This window comes from Adiantum capillus-veneris, chromosome 1, assembly GCF_014529385.1.
Source record: "Adiantum capillus-veneris isolate H3 chromosome 1, ASM1452938v2, whole genome shotgun sequence".
Taxonomy (NCBI): domain Eukaryota; kingdom Viridiplantae; phylum Streptophyta; class Polypodiopsida; order Polypodiales; family Pteridaceae; genus Adiantum; species Adiantum capillus-veneris.
Window position 1 is genome coordinate 144,187,662 of NC_140931.1, and position 8,391 is coordinate 144,196,052.

An 8,391-nucleotide genomic window follows, 5' to 3' on the forward strand; every position below is an offset into this window, starting at 1 on the left:
TAGTACGGCATGATCGTGAGAGCAGCTGGTTTCACCGCAACCTTTGTACTCTTCAGTCGTCTGCTCGTGGAGGCATGGACCCAATTCGTCTTGTAGACCATTAGAGCGCTAGTGGCTTTGTCCTTGTAGAGCACAACCACACTTTGAGATCCGTCCGCTAAGGGCCACAAAATCTCCTCTACGCATGTCTTTGCTACTGCCTCTTTACCTGTTCTCCTTGCAACTACTGGCTCTTGCAATTGGCAGCCCTAACGGCTTCAGCGAATGGTAGCTCCTGCAATTGGCGGCATCTTTCTTGATTCTCGGTAATAAAAGAGTAAAAGTGATTGGGCCCCCCCACTAGCGCACACCCGGACTTATCTTTTAAATTTCCATTATTTAAAAAATTAGATACTCTTACAAATCAGTACTACAGCCGATGTGCTTTCAAATCATTTGTCCATTTACAATCTCTTCTACCTTATTGCCATTGCAGATTGCAGATTCACTTAATCTGATATTTGGAATTTGATTCCAAGAAGATCCTTCATCACCTCATATGTCACAAATGCCAAAGCAATAGAACGAACCACCTTGACAGAGTTGGGAATCAGGTCTTTGTATAAGGCTCCAAAGCCTTCATTGCGAACAGTCTTCCGAAAAGCATCAATCATCCTAGTCTTTTGAACCGGTGCCTTCATCTGACCATCCACAATGATGACAGAGGAGGCATCCTTCCATCCCACCATCTGTATCCTCCTCGGTACCACATCAATTGGATATGCCACGGTCTGGCCCACTGTACCTGCTACTGCTTTACATCCAAGTTTTGTAAGGATGCTCAAATCAACATTCTTTTTTGGCTTGCTTGCTATGTTCCTCTTCAACAGCCAGTCTTTGAGTGATTCAAATACCGCAAAATTCAAACCCACGTATGGGATCACACCAATAACAGATGGCAACCAACGTTTATAAACTGCTAATGGTCCTTCCTCTTTCATTATTGTTGACGCTGCATGGAAAATTCCTTGATAGCGCATTGGTGAATTCTTTTTCTGCACTGTAAGCCTACCCCAAACCATGTCCGGTGATTTAGGTCTCTCTCTCTCTCTCTCTCTCTCTCTCTCTCTCTCTCTCTCTCTCTCTCTCTCTCTCTCTCTCTCTCTCTCTCTCTCTCTCTCTCTCTCTCTCTCTCTCTCTCTCTCGCTCGGTTTCTTTTTTATAGAAGGACAGACCCTCAAGATGAACATTTTCCTTTACAAAAAGGCAAGATAGAGAAAAATTACACCAACTCCCATAAGGTAAGAAGGTTACAACAACAAAGAACACATTTTGACACCCAAGTGCAGACACTGTATTATTTATTTCACAAGAACGCGCGTCTGGAAGATTCAAAACCGCCCTTCTTCTTGTACCCTTTCTTGTAAGGGTAATTTCCTTTCTTGGCCCACAACTCGGCCTCCTCACCTGCTTCTACCCCAGCCACTAATTTGCGCCCCACTTCCTCCACCTCAGCATTAGCATCACTATCACCAGCATGCACATTACTTTCTTAGAAGCCATGACAACACTTGATGTTACTGTCGACTCCTCTCTCTCTCTCTCTCTCTCTCTCATATGTGAGGCGAATGGAAATGTAGTCCTTGAAATCACTCTAAGAACAAAACCCATGTACACTTGTTACCTTGAGCACCTATCTGCTACTACCAAGTGCTCCCATGGCAGTAGGCGGTGCTTGTTCCCTGTTTGGCACCAATTCACAACCGAGATACTGAATGTCGTGGCACCACCGCTTGGCCTATTCTACCTATGTGTGATCACCACCAACTACCTTGGTCTAGATCTAGGTCCTGGCCCTAGTGACCCACCTCTCTCTCTCTCTCTCTCTCTCTCTCTCTCTCTCTCTCTCTCTCTCTCTCTCTCTCGCGCGCGCGCGTTATAACACATATAGTGACGGTGTGTGTGTGTGTGTGTGTGTGTGTGTCACACGCACACACAGACATAGAGTGTGTGTGAACGTGCATATACACACACACTCAAGTTGTAAAGCACACAATTTTGGCTATATAGTCTATCCATTGTTGGAAAAGGTTGGATTTGTGCAGTCTAATGGGTCTCTCTCTCTCTCTCTCTCTCTCTCTCTCTCTCTCTCTCTCTCTCTCTCACACACACACACACACACACACACACACACACACACACACACACACACACACACACACATGTTGTCAAATGCACGATCACGACTATTGCATGTCATTGGGAAAGAATGGAGTTGCGTAGAATCTGAACCACTTCTTGAAATTTTTGAAGGCTCTTTAATGTGTCTACGGAAAGGAGGATGACCTAGTAGGGACTCAATAGCACAATTTTGGACATTTATACAACAGGCCATGTAATTCAACCAAAAGGCAATGCTTGGAGGCCCTCTCCTTCCTCTAATTTTCAATAATGGACTATTGAATAACAGAGAAAAAGTATTGTGTATCGGAGTGTAGATAATGGACTATTGAATAATAGAGAAAAACATTGTGTATCAGAGTGCTAAAAAAACCCTAGGTTTAGTGTAATCCCACCTACAAATTTTCTCAACTATATCTAATGAACCTTTGAGACCCCTGCCACGTGATATAAGGAAACGGCTTAAACGGCTTGGACGGGGGGGGGGGGGGGGGGGGAGACCAAGGTAAAGAAAGAAAAAGAGTGGATTGGGTGCCAAGAAAAGGATCCTCTCTCTCTCTCTCTCTCTCTCTCTCTCTCTCTCTCTCCACCATAGGATGGGCCATATACTCTTAAGATTTAATTTGAAGATTAGGACACCCATAACAATTGGAGGAGAAAACCTAGTTTAGTATAATCCCACCCATAAATTTTGAGATTTATTCCTAATTTTTTTATTTTATTTTTGTTTTTAGCAGTACTCACTTCACAGAGTGAACATTCTCATGCTCCAAAAGAGACATGGATGTAAAAACAATAACAACTTTTTTGTTCCAATGGCACAAATTCCGTGCAAGTCAAAGCAAACGTCCTTTTGAGTGCATAGGATTGCCTACACTCAAACCCATGACCCGGGCTACAAGGTCAAGCACTCAACCTTAAATTTCAAATTGAAGGTGAGAATACCTCCAAAATTCAAAGAAACTACAAAGTTCATAGAACCTAAATTAAAATTTAGAGAATCTACAGTGTAGAGAAGTTTAGTGCAAAATCCTTCGAATATAGTGAATTTGCCTCTAAAAGTTTTGTGGAAAATCGTAGTATAGCCGAATGCTAAAAAGAATCCTAGGTTTAGTGTAATCCCTCTTCCAAATTTTGAAATTTATGTTTAAATTCTAAATTTGAAGGTGAGGAAACCTACAAAGTATAGAGAAATTAAGTATAAACGCCTTCAAATATAATAAAGTTACCCCTAAAATTTCTTTTACGTAAGCTTTCTAAGTTTTTGGGAGAAAGCACTTTGCCTCAACTCAATTTAGTATAACTCCCCTTTCAAAATTTTGAAATATGTTTCAAAAATTCTAATTTTCCTTTATGTGCTCGAAAAAACCTAAGTTTAGTGCAATACCACTATGAATTTTGAGATTCACTTTTAAATTCCAAGACGATCCGAATGCGAGAGCACCCACAAAGCTTAAAGAAATCTAATTTCTACACCTCCAAAAACACCCGAGAGTTGTCGGAGTTGCCTCCCATCATTTACCTTGGCTGTTTGTTGAGGTTCGTTCTTGCCTTCGCCTTGCGTAACTTCTGCCTTGGATTCATCTGATCGAACTTTTCCAATTCCATTGATTCCTGATTCCATCGATTCTCAATTCCATAGATGTAGATGTCAATTGTCAATTCTTGATTCTCGATTGAAGCTTTTGTCGATCATCACTTCGTCGATTTTTTATTGTAATATCAATGTTTATTCTCCAAGCCCTCTCTCTCTCTCTCTCTCTCTCTCTCTCTCTCTCTCTCTCTCTCGCCAAGGAGAACTCAGTGTTCTCGTTCTCTCTCTTTCTCAAGAACATACACACAGTCACTCACATAGACTGTAGTGAATGGTGCTCTCTCTCACTCACTCACTTACACATGCGTTCCCCCTCTCTCTCTCTCTCTCTCTCTCTCTCTCTCACACACACACACACACACACACACACACACACACACATGCTCTCTCTCTCTCTCTCTCTCTCTCTCTCTCTCACACACACACACACACACACACACACCCACACACACACACACACATAGAGGATGAATTGCATGGACCATTTTCATGAGGCTTACAAAGGGAGGTTCATTGGCAATACATGGAGGGGAGTTCTTTATGGCTTTCAAAATGCCAAGTAAAGCCGCCTTTCAAATGGTCTTAAAAACAAAAGTAGTGAGTGGTCACCTTTCAAATTTCATTTCATAGAGGTGAAGTAAAACTACATGGCCTTCCCAAGGGCTCTGAATATTATGAATACGAGTACGGCAGGCCCCCTTCGACGGCCTCTCTCTCTCTCTTTCACTCCTCTTTATCGCGTGCTTCTCTCACTTTTGGCATTTAGCCTTCATCTCGCAGACAGAGACACATGTAAAGGGTCTCTACCTCTGCCATATTAGTAGATAGTAGATAGATAGAGTACTTTTTGACTTTACATTGCCAGACTCAAAAGTCTTTGTGTTTTTATTTTCTACCATGTCAATACTTACCTTTCACTTTTGCATTTCAAATTAAGTGTTCTTTAAGGTTTTCTTTGAAATGAAGGGTGAATGACACATTGAGGGTCTCTCCTTCCTTGAAAAGATTAAGCTGCTTCGTATATAGTATAGATTATCTTTCACTTTTGCATTTCAAATTAAGTGTTCTTTAAGGTTTTCTTTGAAATGAAGCAATGAATGACACATGGAGGGTCTCTCGTCCTTGAAAAGATTAAGTTACTTCATATATAGTATAGATAGCATAAAAGAAATACAACTTGCACCAATTTTTAAAACGGATCAAATATATTGGTCTTGAAAAAATCCCTTTGAAACGATAAAGTCAAATATAGAAATTAAATTTTCATTAAATAGCAACATCTTCACGAAACTATCTTCTTTTGTTAAGTGTATACAAATTGATACATTTATTCTATGTAAAGTGAAAATTCTTTTGACTTTACACTGTGAAACTTTTCATATCCTAAGATCTTACCTTTGTATTTTAGATTATATGTTTTGCAAGCTTTTTTTTGAAGTGAACAAATGAGTGACACATGGAGAACTTCACCTTCTTGGAAAATATTAATCTATATTATAAATCTCTTTTGATTCTACATTGTGAAAAGCTTTTTCATTTCTTACAATCTTACCCTTCACTTTTTGGACCAGATAAGTAGTCCTTAGTAAAGGGTTTGATTTTTGGTGTATCTTCGGACCATTGGATAAAGCTTGTGGATTAGTGCCACATGGAAAGCTAATGATGACAAACTTCATTTTTAACTATTTTTTGTAAGTCCTTATGAGAGGGTGTTGACATTTGTTTACCTCTCTCTTTAAAAAGGGACATTGGATATTGGGTCACACACAATCTTTCCCATCCAATTTCACTTTATTTTTTTTTCAAACTCTTAAAATGGCTCGGTGTTTTTCTATCCATCAATTTTAATCTTTTGGAATATATGGTGGTCTAAATAGTTCATTGTTACATTTCTTTTCAATAATCTAATAATTTAGTGTGGCAACAAATGTCTTAAAATATTATATGTCAGTTTCTCTGAGAGAGAACTATCTTATAATTAATAAAGCCCTCTCAATAGCCTTATATAGGCCATAGTGAATTTTCACCTTGTTGATTTTAGATTACATGTTTATTGTGACAACAAATGTCTTAAAATACTAGTTGTCATTTTCTCCCTGGAGAGAACTCTCTTATAATTATTAAATCCCTCTTAATAGTCTTATGTAGGCCATAGTGAATGTTCACCTTTTTTATTTTAGATTACATGTTGTGTAAGGTTTTCTTTGAAGTGAAACAATAAGTGACATTTGAAGGTCTTCCCTTTTTTTGAAAATTTTAAGTTCCATTATATATAGTAAAGAAAAAATACTATATATAATAGAGACCCTCTCCTTTTTCAAAAAAATTAAGCTCTATTATATATATATATATAGTATAGAAAAAATATTATTATATATATATATATTGGAGATAAGACAAAAGCGAGAGACTTAGGTGAAGGTAATTGTATTAGATGCAAACATTTGAATGAGACCCTCAGGTACCTATTTTGGGGATGTCCGATTATTAGAGTCTTCATCGGCACTATCTACAGGTGGGTGTACATTCATTTGGACATTCCCTTCTTTAGACACGGCCTGGCAATGGGCTCTAGATGCATTGAAATTAAGGATCTCCTCCCTGACATTTGTATAGTTAGAGCTACGGTATTGATAGTAATTTGATAGTTTAGATGTGAGACAATCTTCCAAAAGATACATAATTCTCTAAACTCAAACCTGGTTTTGAAATATTGCTGGTAGCAAATCATTAATAGAAGTATTCATTAGAAAAATTTTGAACTCATTTTTGGGTCTTTTAAGAGTACCACATCATCAAAGTTGTACAAAAGAAAGCAACTCGGTAGACCCCTCTAAATATTGCTTAGAACCCCATGATATGACCTATCATTGGAAAGTTCTTGAAAAGTGGATTCTAAAGAGCCAAGGTCCGAAAAGTTTGGATGACTTTTATGAAAGTAATGCCATTTTTTTTTCAATCAGCCAAGTTTTGTTACCGTTACGGTAATCTAAAATCACCTTTTTCTAGATCTACATGAAGGCAATGTCCGATACATGCATGCTATATATCAATAGATAGCATTTGAAGACTAGATTCTAAAGATCCAACCTTCAACAAGTTTGGATCTTATTTGCAAAAAATTTACCGATCCTCACTTTTTTGAAAGCTATGCCACATCAAAAATTCTTACAAGGCCCATTTTTTAGTCCAAACTTTTCCTAATGCAACATTGCTAGCTTCGCACGAATGGGTAGCCAAAGAGGTGGACACCTTATGTACTTTTGGAGAACCTTGTGCAAAAGATATGCCACGGCTATTTGTAACATTTTGTGATTAACTCAATTCAAGCTCGACAAAGAATTTATTTAAAAAAAAGATACAACTTCCGCAGGTTCATTAAATAACAAAATCTCCACTAAATGTTTTCTCATTTTTTGTTATGTGCATTTAAATTGGTACATTTATTCTATGTAGAGCAAAAAGTTTTTTGACTTTACATTATGAAAAGACTTTTTAATTCTTTGCAATACTCACTAAACTAAGTGAGTTGTGATAAATTAAAACCATAAAGTTATACATTAAATCTATGCTCAAACATAGCCATGGAAGTAAAAAGAATTACATCGGTTCCATAAGGTCACCATATCCGAGCACATTGAAGCCAACAAGAACTAACAATCTTACAATCTTACCCTTTACTTTTAGATTACATGGTTTGTAAGGTTTTTTTGAAGCGAACCAATGACTGACACGTGGAAGACCTCTCTTTTTTGGAAAATTTTAAGCTCCACTATATATAGTATAGATAGATGTGAGATGATTTGTTTGCATATAAACACAGAGTTGTTGAGAGCCTTATCTAGACAAGGGATAAAGTAGTCTTTCTTCATATCTTGGTACATTCCACGGAGGTATGAGAATTTATCTTGGCCATAAGTGGGAGGAAAAGGTAGTCTGCTTCTAAAAAAGAATGAGCAACATTGTACCATAACTTCATATCAATGATGTTATTCAATAGCCTGCCCTAGATAGTTCATTTGTTGGACTCTTTTTGGACTACATAAGGAGTCCTAAAACGAGTGTTGGATTTTTGGTGCAATTGTGGACCATTGGATAAAGCTTGCGAATTAATGTCACATGGTAAAAAATTGTCTTCTTTTTAACAATTTTTTTAGGTTTTAGTGAGAGGTGTTGACATTTTTGTACCTCTCTCTTTAAAGAGGGCCATTGAATATTGGATCACATACAATCTTTCTTGTCCACATTCACTTTTTTTTTCCTCAATTTGCTACAATGCTTTCTTGTGGTTTTTCAAACATTGTTTTTTATGTCTTTGAAATATATTGTAGTTTAAATAGTTAATTGTTACTCTTTTTTAAAAAACATATTGTTTTATTATAATAATAAATATTTTAAAAAATTAATATCATTTTCTTGTTTTTTTCTAAAAAAGAAACCTTTTATTATTTAATTCTTCACATAGCTTTACGTAGACCATAGTGAACTTTCACCTTTTTTTTTTTTTTTGCAAAAATCACAATTGAGAGTGATTGTGTTATAAATTCACCAACATATATACAAATAAGCCTTAAGCTTAGGCCGAGCCTTGAGGGATAGAGGGTTACAATCGAGCTTAGTTACAAGCCCCTAATAGC

The 8,391-nt window shown here is 37.3% G+C and overlaps 1 pseudogene; it reads right to left on the reverse strand.

Annotated features, from left to right (window-relative positions):
* Positions 1-488: 488 nt before the first annotated feature.
* Positions 489-1,058, reverse strand: LOC147465727 (mitochondrial adenine nucleotide transporter ADNT1 pseudogene; annotated as a pseudogene).
* Between the last annotated feature and the right edge of the window lie 7,333 nt (positions 1,059-8,391).